Source organism: Ranitomeya variabilis, chromosome 6 (genome assembly GCF_051348905.1).
Source record: "Ranitomeya variabilis isolate aRanVar5 chromosome 6, aRanVar5.hap1, whole genome shotgun sequence".
Classification (NCBI taxonomy): Eukaryota; Metazoa; Chordata; class Amphibia; order Anura; family Dendrobatidae; genus Ranitomeya; species Ranitomeya variabilis.
In genome coordinates, this window is record NC_135237.1 from 340,128,532 (window position 1) to 340,141,839 (window position 13,308).

General features: G+C 40.5%; 1 protein-coding gene across 1 annotated transcript in view; it reads right to left on the bottom strand.

Moving 5' to 3' along the window:
* LOC143783277 (uncharacterized) overlaps positions 1-13,308 on the bottom strand; it is a 292,496-nt gene that overhangs the window by 237,151 nt on the left and 42,037 nt on the right. Inside the window, exon 2 of the mRNA XM_077271688.1 lies at positions 9,195-9,283. The gene's annotated coding sequence lies outside the window, so the exon portion shown is untranslated. The remainder of the gene's footprint in view (positions 1-9,194; positions 9,284-13,308) is intronic.

A 13,308-nucleotide genomic window follows, 5' to 3' on the forward strand; every position in this document is an offset into this window, starting at 1 on the left:
TAATAATAATTTTATTTATATAGCTCCAACATATTATGCAGTGCTTTACTAATTATAGAGGGGATTTGTACAGAAAATAGACATTACAGCATAACAATAATCACTGTTCAAAACAGATACCAAGAGGAGTGATGGCCCTGATCGCAAACTTACAAACTAGGAGGAAAAAGGGGAGACACAAGAAGTGGATGGTAATTGCTTTCGTTGTTCGGACCAGCCATAGTGTAAGGATCTGGTGCTTATGTAAAGTTGAATGACCCAGTTAGGCTTCTTGCACACTTGCGTCGGTACGGGTCCGTCGCTAAGCGTCGGCCCGATGTACTGACGTACGTTGTAAAAATGTGGCATGACGTGGGCAGCGGATGCAGTTTTTCAATGCATCCGCTGCCCTTTCTAAAGTCTGGGGAGGAGGGGGCGGAGTTCCAGCGGCGCATGCGCAGTAGAAAATGGCAGACGCGACGTACAAAATAACGTTCCCTTGAACGTTTTTTTCGTGCCGACGGTCCGCCAAAACTCGACTCATCCAGTGCACAATGGACGCGACGTATGGCCATACATCACGATCCGTCGGCAATACAAGTCTATGGGGAAAAACGCATCCTGCGGGCACATTTGCAGGATCCGTTTTTTTCCCAAAACGACGGAATGCGACGTAAATATGCCTAAATATGTAACAGTAAAGACACAGAGGGCTATTAAGTGCATAAAGTGTATGAGGGACCTGATTATGGTTTAAGTTTTTTGATTGGGCAACACAGGGATAGTTAGGTTAATGTGTGTTAGGTGTCGAATTCCGACCACTACACAGGGGGAATCTCAAACCATGTCCGCTGCGATCTCCCATTCTCCTTCAGCCGCAGTGGAGCCTGCTCAGCAGAAAAGCCGGTCCCAGCGTCTGGCTCAAGCAGATACTGTGCATTTGGTTACAGCTGCCATTCCAGGTTCAGCCTTTGTAACCAGCATTGATCAGCGGCGAGCAGATATTTCAGGGACTAAGTTCTGCTTTTCTTCTGCTGAGCATGAACATGGGACGACATCTCATTGGTGGTTGGGGTCACATGCTCAGGTCCTGTAGCAGCTCCGATTGGAGCACTAGGAAGGTCCTGGAAGGCTACAGATATAAAAGTTCTGCATGGCCGCTTGGCCATGCACTAGTATAAATCAGTTTGTGTGTGTGTGTGTGTGTGTGGATGTATGCCTGTTCTGGTGAAAGCTCTGAATCATTCCCATCCCTAGTGTTGATGAATGCTCGCGAATGTTGGACCTGTCTAGCACCAGTTAGTGCCATCCAGTACCAGGCACAATCTACAGCATCTATCAGCAGCATTAGCCAGTGCGGCACCATGTGCAACCAGTGCGCTTACCCGTCCCTAGTTAGGGTGGTTAGTGGTGTTCGCCAGAGCGGCACTGTGCGCATCCAGTGCACTAACCCTATTTTAGTTTAGTTTACTCCTGACACCACTGTAGTGGTGTCGAGTGCAGGAGATCTCGAGGGACTCTGATCCTGAGTCTTGGGGCAGAGTTCTGTAACTCTTTGCTTGCGCTCTCTGTGCGGTATCGTGGCCCTTTGATGCAACATGGTTTGCTTCCTTCATACCGGGTGAAGCTAACCCGTGTGTGTTTTCTCTTAATACCGCCATATAGTCTGCCATTAGCAAACAGCAGGTGTCTTCTCTGCACGGTGGACCCCGGACTGCGAACGCATCTTATATCGCATGTTATTTAAATTTGGTGCATTACGTCAGTCCTAACAATGTGTTGAAGGGGTAGGCAAGTCTGAACAAATGCATTTTTAGGGCACACTTAAACTGTGGGGATTGGGAATTAGTTGTATTAACCTGGGTAGTGCATTCAAAAGAATTGGTGAAGCATGGGAAAAGTCTTGGAGACGGGAGAGGGAGGTTCTGATTATTGAGGATGTTAACCTCAGGTCATTAGCAGAACGGAGAGAACAGGTAGGGTGGTAGACTGAGACTAGGGAGGAGATGTAGGGTGGTGCTGAGCCATGGAGTGCTTTGTGGATGAGGGTAATAGTTTTGTACTGGATTCTGGAGTGGATGGGTAACCAGTGTAATGACTGGCACAAAGTAGAGGCATCGGTGTAATGGTTGGTGATGAAAATGATGCTGGCTGCAGCATTCAGGACAGATTGGAGTGGGGAGAGTTTGGTAAGAGGGAGGCCGATTAGTAGAGAGTTACAATAGTCCAGACAAGAATGAATGAATGAAACAGTAAGAGTTTTTGCAAAGTCGACAGTAAGAAAAGGGCGAATTCTAGAAATGTTTTTGAGATTCAGATAAGAAGAGCGAGCCTCTGATCGGATGTGGGGGGGTTAATGAAAGCTCGGAATCAAGTATGACCCCAAGGCAACGTGCAAGTTGCTTGAGAGTAATGGTGGAAAATAAATTGACATAAGTTTCCTGCCAAAATATACTACAATGTGTCATGGAAAAAAAACAAAAACAATCTCAAAATCACTGGTATTGTCATAAGCATTTTAAAATTCTTACCAATGTAAACTGATGCGTCATGTCAGGGCTATGACACGAAGGCTAAAGTTGTGATACCAAGGTGTTAATCTATTATATATTCGGAGCCTCATGGGCACGAGTTATGTGGCTGAAGAGCAATTCAATGCTTTATTCAAAAAGATGTCATAGCACAGTCAAGGTAACATACTCCTTTTTTATTAAACATGTCATGGTTTATAGTCAATGATTCTGTATATACATACATCACTACTACTGTAAATATTTTCATCAGTTTGGAGTATTTTAGAAAGGCACATTTTCATTCTATAAATTAAAATTACATAATTATTACCATCTGAGTTTAAAATATTTACATGAAACATATTTTTTACACTCTACCGTTTACATAATGAACATTTCCTATTTCATATTTCAGAACAACATATAGTGTCCATGATATAATATATGATGTAATATCATTTACTCTGGTATATATATATATATATATATATATACTGTATATATACTGTATATATAGATACTAATAGCAAATATGCACACATCCTGTATGTTAAAGGCCCTAAAGTCATGACAATCCCAGGTCATTGAGAGGTTATGGACAGAGCAGTACTAGATTTTCGTTGCACTTGTTTTTACTATGCATTGCCTTAGGGCAATCTCCAGTTTGGATCATTCTTAGAGAGTATTAGTCAAGCATCTGCGTGTCATCTTTCAGATTCTTGGATGCCTGACTGATTTTCAGGTAATGTTGCCATTGTTATTGATATGTTTGCTGTTTGAACAAAGGGGTTGTTAATCTTTATGCCATTAAGATATAATATAGCATTAAGTAATAAGTCATACAATACAAATGTAAGAACATTTTCCAGGTGACTGTCAATATTTTAATTTTGGATTTATTTAATCTCGTTGGGTAACTGCACTGTCAGTAGTTGCTCTATTTTCATTAAATGCTACCACACTATATAATGAAAACAAGAAAAAACATTTTAAAGCTAATTCTGTCCATAAGCATTGAAATTATTTGGACTCTATGGGGGTGATTTAATACTGATGCTGCGTACTTCAGTTTTAACTCCTTAACGACCACTGATAGACCTTTTAACAGCAGCAGTTAAAAGCACTTATACCTTAGCACTGCTTTTTAACGGAGCTGAGAAATAAGGGTATAGCGCCCACCAGCGTCAGAAAATCTGTGAGGTCTCGGCTACCGGGAGTAGCTAAGACCCCGGAGAACATGATTCGGGTCCCTGGACCCTCCAGCTCTGTCCCCTGGCCCTCAGTCTTCTTCTGGGAAGAAAATGGCAGGCGCATGCAGAGTGCGCCTGTCGAGATCTGATGGCCGGCACCCGGCAACAATAGAAGATTTTTCCTATTGGTTCATTTTGATCACTGTGATAGACCCTATCACAGTGATCAAAATAAAAAAATAGTAAGTCAAACCTTCCTTTATCACCCCCTTAGTTAGGTAAAACTAATAAAATTAAAAAATGTAATTTTTCCATTATTCCATTAGGGTTGGGGTTAGAGCTAGGGTTAAGGTTGGGGTTAGAGCTATAGTTAGGGTTGGGGCTAGGGATAGGGTTGGGTCTAGGGTTGGGGTTAGCTTTGTGTTGAGGTTAGTGTTGTGGTGGGGTTAGGGTTGTGGTGTTGGGGTTAGGGTGGTATTGTGGTTAGGGTTATGGTTAGGGTTATGGTTGTGGTTATGATAGGGATTACGGTTAGGGTTGAGATTAGGATAAGGGGTGTGTTGGGGTTAGGGCTGTATTAAATTGGAGTTAGAACAGGGGGGTTCAACTATTTAGGTACACCAGGGGGTCACCAAAGGCGACATGATGTCCACCATTGATTCCAACCAATTTTGTGTTCAAAAAGTCAAATTATGCTCCCTCTCTTCTGAGACCTTCCATGCGCCAAAACAGTGGCTTTTATCCACATACGGGGTATTGGCATACTCAGGAGAAATTGCACAACCAATTTTTTGGTCCATTTTCTCCTGACACCCTTGAGAAAATAAAAGTTTGGTTCCAAAGTAATTTTTTTGTGAAAAAAAGTTAAACGTTCATCTTTTCCTTACACATTGCTTTAGAATAAACTTCTTGAATGTGGTTTTGCACACCTTGAGGGGTGTAGTTTTTAGAATGTTGTCACTTTTGGGTATTTTCTGTTATATTGACCCCCAAACTCACTTCAAATATTAGGTGGTCCCTAAAAAAAATGGTTTTGTAAATTTTGTTGGAAAAATGAGAAATCACTGGTCAACTTTTAACTCTCATAACGTCATAACAAAAAAAAATTGCTTCCAAAATTGTGCTGACGTAAAGCTGACATGTGGAAAATGTTACTGGATTTATTTTTAAATAATAAATTGTTAAATGAGAGAGTGGGGGAGTATTTATTCAAATAATGTATTTTTCTCCTGTGTGTCTGTATTTTTATAGCTGTTCACTTACTGAGTTAGTAATGGGGGTGTCTGAAAGATGCCGTTTCATTACCAACCTCTGGACTTGATGTTAGCAGACATTACACAACTGTAGTGATGAGCAAACGTGCTCAGATAAGGTGTCATCTAAGCATGCTCAGGTGCTATCTGAGTGCCTTTGGCGTACTTGAAAAATATGTCCCCCTGCCTGCATGTCTCACAGCTGTAAGGCAATCCCTGCTGTTAAAGAGCCGCTAGAGATGCAGTCGTGGTGACAAACATTTTTTTCGAGCACACCAAATACACTCGGATAGCACACGAGCATGCTTGGATAACACCTTATCTGAGCTGGTTCGCTCATCACTACACAGCTGACATCAACCCCAAAAACTTATCCCGCTTGCCAATGCACCAAAGAAAGCAAGCAGAACCATTAAAAGTGCAAACATTGATGCATCTAATGGATGTGCCTTTTCTGGGGCAGCTGTGGGCTGTTATTTTTAGCCTTCGCAGGGCCCAATAACCATGGAACTTCCCAGCCAAGAGAATACTATCCCCAGTTGTCTCATCACCTCGGATGTGTATCAAAAATGGGGTGTACACCAAGGCATTTTTTAGATTAATTTAAATCATTTAAAAAAATTATGTGGTGGCCCCCATGCAAAGTAAAGCAGACGCTAAGGGCCACATCCCACAGCTGTCTGCTTTACCTGTGCTTGGTATCAAAAATAGAGGAGACCTCACATTTTTTTTATTATTATTTTTTTCTCATGGTGCACCAACCAATAACAGCTATGCCAATACTTGACATGGCTGGGATGGGGCCAAAAATGCCCACACTGGAAAAGCCTGTTGATTGTCTGCACTGCAGCTTTTTAGTAAACTTTTATTGGTCTGCTGAACCCGAACAGTAACAAGGACTTTCGTGAGAAGTTCGTGTTCAGCGTTTGTGCACGGACACTAGGGATATGGTACGGACCCCGAACTTTAGCATTCTGCCACATTATGGAATAGTGGCTGCTGAGCTGTATGACACATGGACTTTATTTTTTAATTTCTCATCTCCATATTGGAAATATTAGCTTGTAAAGCTCACTGTCTAATTTTTGCTAAGGCCAAATGGGTATTAGCAGAGTTTTTTTTTGGGTGGGTAACTTTTTTCCCTGCATGATGTTGACCAATCATAAGCAAGAAGTGTCATGCATTAGAAAAAAAGAATACACTTAGAACAGGGAAAGAACTGAAACCGCGCATAAGGAGATAAAAAAGATAAAAACACATAAAATGACAAAACACGTGATAAAATGTGGTTTGTATAAAGAAACCCCTAGAAGCAATATACCCACTAACACCCGGTGAGTAGTGGTACAAACCGGCCTATGTGGAGGTAATAATGCACATTAGTGCATGACGAGCAATGGTGCAAGCAGCCCCCTCAGGGTAAATAGTGAACGTACCTGTTAGGATATGTGGACCACATAAGGAGGATGTAAGTATAGTGGTGGATGGTGGTTTACAAGAAGCCGAAATCCAGATGCAGCGATACCAGGTATGGAGCTGAGCATGGGGTCCTGTAGTGGAGTGCCCGGTGTCTGGTGTGTGAATAGGATTACGGGCAGGCAAATCCGGAAATGCCGCGGCACAGTGGCGATGCGAGGAGGCTGCATAGAGCCAGGGGAAGCCCCGGCTGGTGGCGTCCCTGGATACGAGCACGAGGGAAAATGGCCGACAGGGAACTGAGCGTGTGACATCACAGCTACAGAGCTACGGTGTGGCACTGGGACAAGATTGCTACCAACGCGTTTCAAAGGAACAGCGTCCTTCTTCCTACCCTGACGAAGGACGCTGTTCCTTTGAAACGCGTTGGTAGCAATCTTGTCCCAGTGCCGCTTCATAGCTCTGTAGCTGTGATGTCACATGCTCAGTTCCCTGTCAGCCATTTTCCCTCTTGCTCGTATCCAGGGACGCCACCGGCCGTGGCTTCCCCTGGCTCTACGCAGCCTCCTTGCAGTGCCACTGTGCTGCGGCATTTCTGGATTTGCCTGCCCGTAATCCTATTCACACACCAGACACCGGGCACTCGACTACAGGACCCCATGCTCAGCTCCATACCTGGTATCGCTGCATCTGATTTCAGCTTCTTGTACACCACCATCCACCACTATACTTACATCCTCCTTATGTGGCCCACATAACCTAACAGGTAGATTCACTATTTACCCTGAGGGGGCTGCTTGCACCATTGCTCGTCAAGCAATAATGTGCATTATTACCTCCATATAGGCCGGTTTGTACCACTACTCACTGGTTGTTAGTGGGTATATTGCTTCTAGGGGTTTCTTTATACAAACCACATTTTATCACGTGTTTTGTCATTTTATGTGTTTTTATCTTTTTTATCTCCTTATGCGCGGCTTCAGTTCTTTCCCATTTGTATTTTGCCTGACAGGCTTGGCGTCTACCTGCCTTGATTCCAGCTGCTAAGGGTATTTTCCATCTGATTGATGCTTGTGTGTTTTCTTTTTCACTTAGAACAGGATTTTTCTGTGTGAATCATGTAATGGCACAGCCTTGCTCTCTTCTTTACTGCCGACTACTGTGATTACAAGCAGCAAGTAGGTTAGAGTAGAGCTATATATCATTACAAACATTTCGGCATCTGCAGCTCTCATCTCAGAGCAGTGTCAGCTCTGCTCTACTATACACCTCCCATACTGACAATGCCATGAGATGAGAGCTGCAAGAGGAGTTTATAAGGATATGCAGCTGTGTTCTACTTCTCTCCCCAGCTTGTCATAACAGTAGATGTCGGAAGTGAGATCAGAGAGGAGAACAGAGCTGAGTATCATTACATGTCTCACCAGAGAAAGACAGTTTTATGCTTCTCTTGGAGCACATTCATTTTTTTCCTGTGTTCATTTATCTGAGCGCATGCTCATTTTTAGGGGAAAAAATTAACTCCAAATATGAATCTATGCTAACGCCATCTTAGTCTAAGTGAAAGTTAGAATCTAAACTATAGCTAATATGAGAACTTTAAAAATAAAAACTGAATTTTATTCAGATCTGCATCCACTATGACATGGTGGGGCCAGATTAACGTGCTAAAACATGTGAAAGGTCAGTTTTAAGTAAACAATATGGTAATGTCTCCTGTAACTACTTAGAAAAATAAACAAAAAAAAGTTAAAAGAAAATTCCACTGATTGCATTACTGGCTCTGTGATCACATTGTAATTCATTAGTAATGACAGTAAGGAAAACCCTTTTGTTTTGTGTGTTGATAGTATTATAATATAATAAAGGCAACATAGATAATGAGAATTCCAGTTTAGAATGAGCAATGGTATACATGTATGAAGTCAAATTATAGTTCATCAGTATACTGTAAATATCCCAACATCTTCATATATATTCAATTAGTAATGCATTAAATGCATTATATGCTGCATGAATTTTAGGGATGAGGGTTTGTAAATTAATCCATCATGGAAAAAAGACGATTAGATGAATTTATACATTTTGCAGAGTCTAAAACAATTTGGTCTTTAGACCAATTCAATCCCAGTGAACAAGATTGATAATATGTTTATGTTAACTTTGTCTTGTTCTAAAAAGAAAAAATATTATAAAAAAGTAAAAAAAACTCAATAGAATCCATTAAAATATGATTATGCAAATGCATGATTATTATAGAAACTCCAGAGGTTTTGAGAATTCTGTTGTTATAATTTAAGTACTAAGAATAACTAAGAATGAACACAGCATTCCACATGCATTAAGTAGTAGAATATTTCCCTTTATTCGCCCATGTGGAATTTTGAGAATTTCAGAAAATATGGTAGATAGATAGACAAGCAGATAGATAGATAGATAGATAGATATATAGATAGATAGATATAGATACTGTAGATAGATGGATAGTAAGATTGATTCAAAAAATAAATGTAAATATATTTTATTTGTACGCTATTATTAAATCAAAGGAGCATTTATTTTAAAAACAGCAAAACAAAACAGTGAATATTAATTTGCAATATCTATAATGCAATATTACAAAATATGTAAACAATACATCATTTACAGTTTTTTTTTATAATTATATGAAGTATTAAGTCTTTCTTATACAGTAAGTAAACAGGCAAGCACATTTATGTTATATATATAGCAGATGTAGCTTTTCTGATACAACCTCTTTCAGTTGACCACCCAAATTAGAATGAAAATAATCTTTTCCAAGAGATAGTTTCACTCTATGACTAAAACAAAGGTGTACTTACATTGTCGTTAGTCCATACTTATGCATGTGATATCCATATTAGTAGAGAAATACAGAGCAGAATCCATTAACTTCTTATGTTGAAGAGTCCTGTATACGGAAAATGATCTTCTCGTTTGAGATAAGCTTGACAAGAGTTCTTTACTGAAATTCTAGCAAGGCTACAGTATCCAAAGCAACAGGGATCATCTCAATGGTGTAAGTTACAAGGCTTTCATTTTCAGTCTATGTACATGTAAACGTTCTTAGGATACAGGTATATGATGAATTGTCTTATGAAGATAAATGCCTCTATGTTTATGTATGGCACCTCCTTATATTTTTTGTGATATAGGGTGAGGAAGAATTAGAAGGATGATAGAGGTCGTGCTTCACTAAATTCATTGCAGGAGATGCTATCATGTTGAGGGAGGTACACCAGGTGTTACAATCTTAATGCCTCTTATAAAGGTTATGAGGAAATACAAAATATGGGAAAAGAAAAAATATACATTTATTTAAGCTGGAATTCTAAATAATTTCACTTACATTTAATTTGTTAATATAATGGACCATTAATATGAAAAAAAAAACATTTTTTCTTAGAAAACTAAGCCCAAAATTCTCTTATAAAACCATTCAGATTGTGTCTTGATGTGTTTTTAAATATATCAGCACATTATTCTATTTTTTACCTATAATATTTACAACTGCAAAGCATGGCCATTATAACGTCGAAATGTATTGTCTACAGTCATTCATCTAAGCACTAGTAAATAACTGATATATTGAAATCTAATATATAAAGCTGAGTCTGTGTATGTGCGTATGTATGCATGTATGTATGTGTATTCACACACAGTTGCTCAATTTACCACAATAACAAATCCCTCCCAAACGAAGGGTATATGTACCATCCAACTAGAACCTACACATAAAGTGTGATCTTGAGAATAAATCGACCTCCACTATGGTACTGATATAAAACAATCAATTTTATTAAACATAGTAATTAAAACATAAGAAATTTAATTACTACATGTAAGAAAGGTACAAATCCACTAAAGGGACTATACTGCCTCAGGTAATTGAAAAAAAATTCAGGTTTATCACTTGTAAGCATTGAGTGTCTCTACCATAATGTAAGGAGCCTCAAAGTAGAAAATATCCCTAATAGGGAAACAACACTTAGTCATTTAATGCCCTTAGACCAGACTCCCAATACATTTGGCACACAAGATGTAATAATAAGGGTATATTACCTTGTTATCAGCCTGATGCAAAGACCTCGGCGTCCCTCTGCCCCGATGCGCATTTCGCATTTGCTTCTTCTGGAGGCGTTTTTTGCAATTACCTGAGGCAGTATAGTCCCTTTAGTGGATTTGTACCTTTCTTACATGTAGTAATTCAATTTCTTATGTTTTAATTACTATGTTTAATAAAATTGATTGTTTTATATCAGTACCATAGTGGAGGTCGATTTATTCTCAAGATCACACTTTATGTGTATGTATGTATGTGTGTATGTCCAGAATTGGCATCTGCACCATCGCAGCTACAGCCACAAAAGTTTGCACAGTCACACGTCTAGACCCCGAGAGCGTCATAGGCTATGTTGTAAAGCAAAATTTTAACCCCGTGCATTCCAATTCACGAAACAATTTTGCCCCTATCTACTTAATGGGGAAAAAGTGAAAGGAAAAGTGTTGGAGGCAAATTGACAGCTGCCAGATGTGAACAAGGGGGACTTAAAGAATGAGAGTGATGGCGCCAAAGAGTATATACCGTACAGTTGAAAAAAACACCAGAAAACAGGCAGAGATGCTTACCTGTTCAGGGCCTCCAACAATTGCACTAACCAGGGTTCACCAGGCCCAAGTAGAGATAGCAAATACTATGCACGGGTGCTCCAAGCGGCCAATTCCTGATTGTAGGTTGGCTGCATTAGTATTATTTGCACCTGTGTATTTGCTATCTCTACTTGGGCCTGGTGCACCCTGGTTAGTGCAATTGTTGGAGGCCCTGAACAGGTAAGCATCTCTGCCTGTTTTCTGGTGTTTTTTGTTTAGTATAGTGGAGGTTTTTCCTCTAATGGTGTTTTTTTTATACCGTACAGTTGGTAAGATGGGGCCCCGACATGGGATACTCACCACACAGAGGGATATGAACACACACACAAAATGCGCCACACACTACCACGTGCTTGAACACATATCACCCTCAGCACACATTTCACCACACATACACCAACCTTGCCACATAAAAGTCGAAATACAAAAGTCGCCACTCAAAACTCGCCACGCGCAAAATTCGCCACATGCAAAACTAGGCTCATGCAAAATTAGCCACACGTGCAAAACTCACCTCATGGAAAACTCACCACTCGCAAAACTTGCATATGTGGAAAAATTGCCACATGCACAAAAGTTGCAACACATGCAATAAATTGCGATTTATCAGGCTGCCAATAGCAACCAATCACAGCTCAGCCTCTATTTTGCTGCAGTTAATTAATCTGAGCTCTGATTTGTTAATATAGGCAACAAAGGACATTCTCAGTATAACAAAGCTTGTAGGAGGTAATAGCATGTCAGTTAGGGTGTGTTGGTGGAAAGGCTGATGTCAGTCACATTACCTCTATGTGAGAGGATATAGAAACTGCCAGTTACAGACTATTTTAACGACAATAATGCCTCATAAGAAAAGGAATTCCATGGCATGAATGTCAGCTGATGCAAAAAGAAAAGCTGCATTACGGGCCAATGAAAAATGTGAAGACTGAGAAACAAGGCTGACACACATGAGAACAGCAGCTGCTTCCTCAATAGCCAATGAACTTTCTGAGCAGAGGGAAGCGATTCTTGCAGACAAGAGAACAAGAGCTGCTTCCTCAAGGGCCAATAAACTTTCTGAGGAGAGGGAAGCGAGGCTTGCAGACATGAAAACAAGAGCTGCTTCTTCAAGAGCCAATGAACTTTCTGAGGAGAGGGAAGTGAGGCTTGCAGACATGAAAACAAGAGCTGCTTCCTCAAGAGCCAATGAACTTTGTGAGGAGAGGGAAGTGAGGTTTTCAGACATGAAAACAAGAGCTGCTTCCTCAAGGGCCAATGAACTTTCTGAGGAGAGGGAAGCGAGGCTTGCAGACATGAAAACAAGAGCTGCTTCCTCAAGAGCCAATGGACTTTCTGAGGAGAGGGAAGCAAGGCTTACAGACATGAAAACAAGAGCTGCTTTCTCAAGAGCCAATGAACTTCCTGAGGAGAGGGAACCGAGGCTTGCAGACATGAAAACAAGAGCTGCTTCCTCAAGGGCCAATTAACTTTCTGAGGAGAGGGAAGCAAGACTTGCAGACAAGAGAACAAGAACTGCTTCCTCAAGAGGCAATTAACTTTCTGTGGAGAGGGAAGTGAGGCTTGCAGGTAAGAGAAGAAGAGCTGCTTCCTCAAGGGCCAATAAGTCATCTCAGCAGAGAGAAGACCGACTTGCCACTAAGAGAATTGCTATTTCTTCCACCAGGGCACAGGAAATGGTTGGAGATTTGAAACATGCTGCCTTTTGTTACCAGTCAGACATAAACTATCAGGATAATCCTAAAGTTCAGATAGGAAAAATGGATGTGGTCTGCATGTACTGCAGTGCTCTGAAATGGAAAGATGAACCGCCAGATTTATGCTGTGCAAATGGCAAGATAAAAATTCCACCTCTCCTGTCACCACTAGATCTCCTAAAGACTCTGATGACAGGTACCAGTACAATATCAAAGCATTTCTTGGACAACATCAGGAAGTACAACTCCTGCTTCCAAATGACATAATTTGGTGCAACAAAAGAAATGTTTGCAACAAGATTTATGCCGACATTTAAAGTTCAAGGACAGGTTTACCACTCAATTGGCTCACTGCTTCCATTACAAGGAGAAGAACCTCTATTTCTTCATCTCTTCTTCATGGGAAATGCAGAAGCAGAATATCAGCAGAGATGCTTTTTAATTCCTAACAATTGCCTTGATATTGTCTCTATTTTGCAGCAGTTCCTTCACTCCAACAATCCATATGCTCAACTTTTCAAGACTGCACTTGAATGCATGCCAAATGATGATTACAAGGTTGTCATTTGAGCTGACAAAACACCACAAG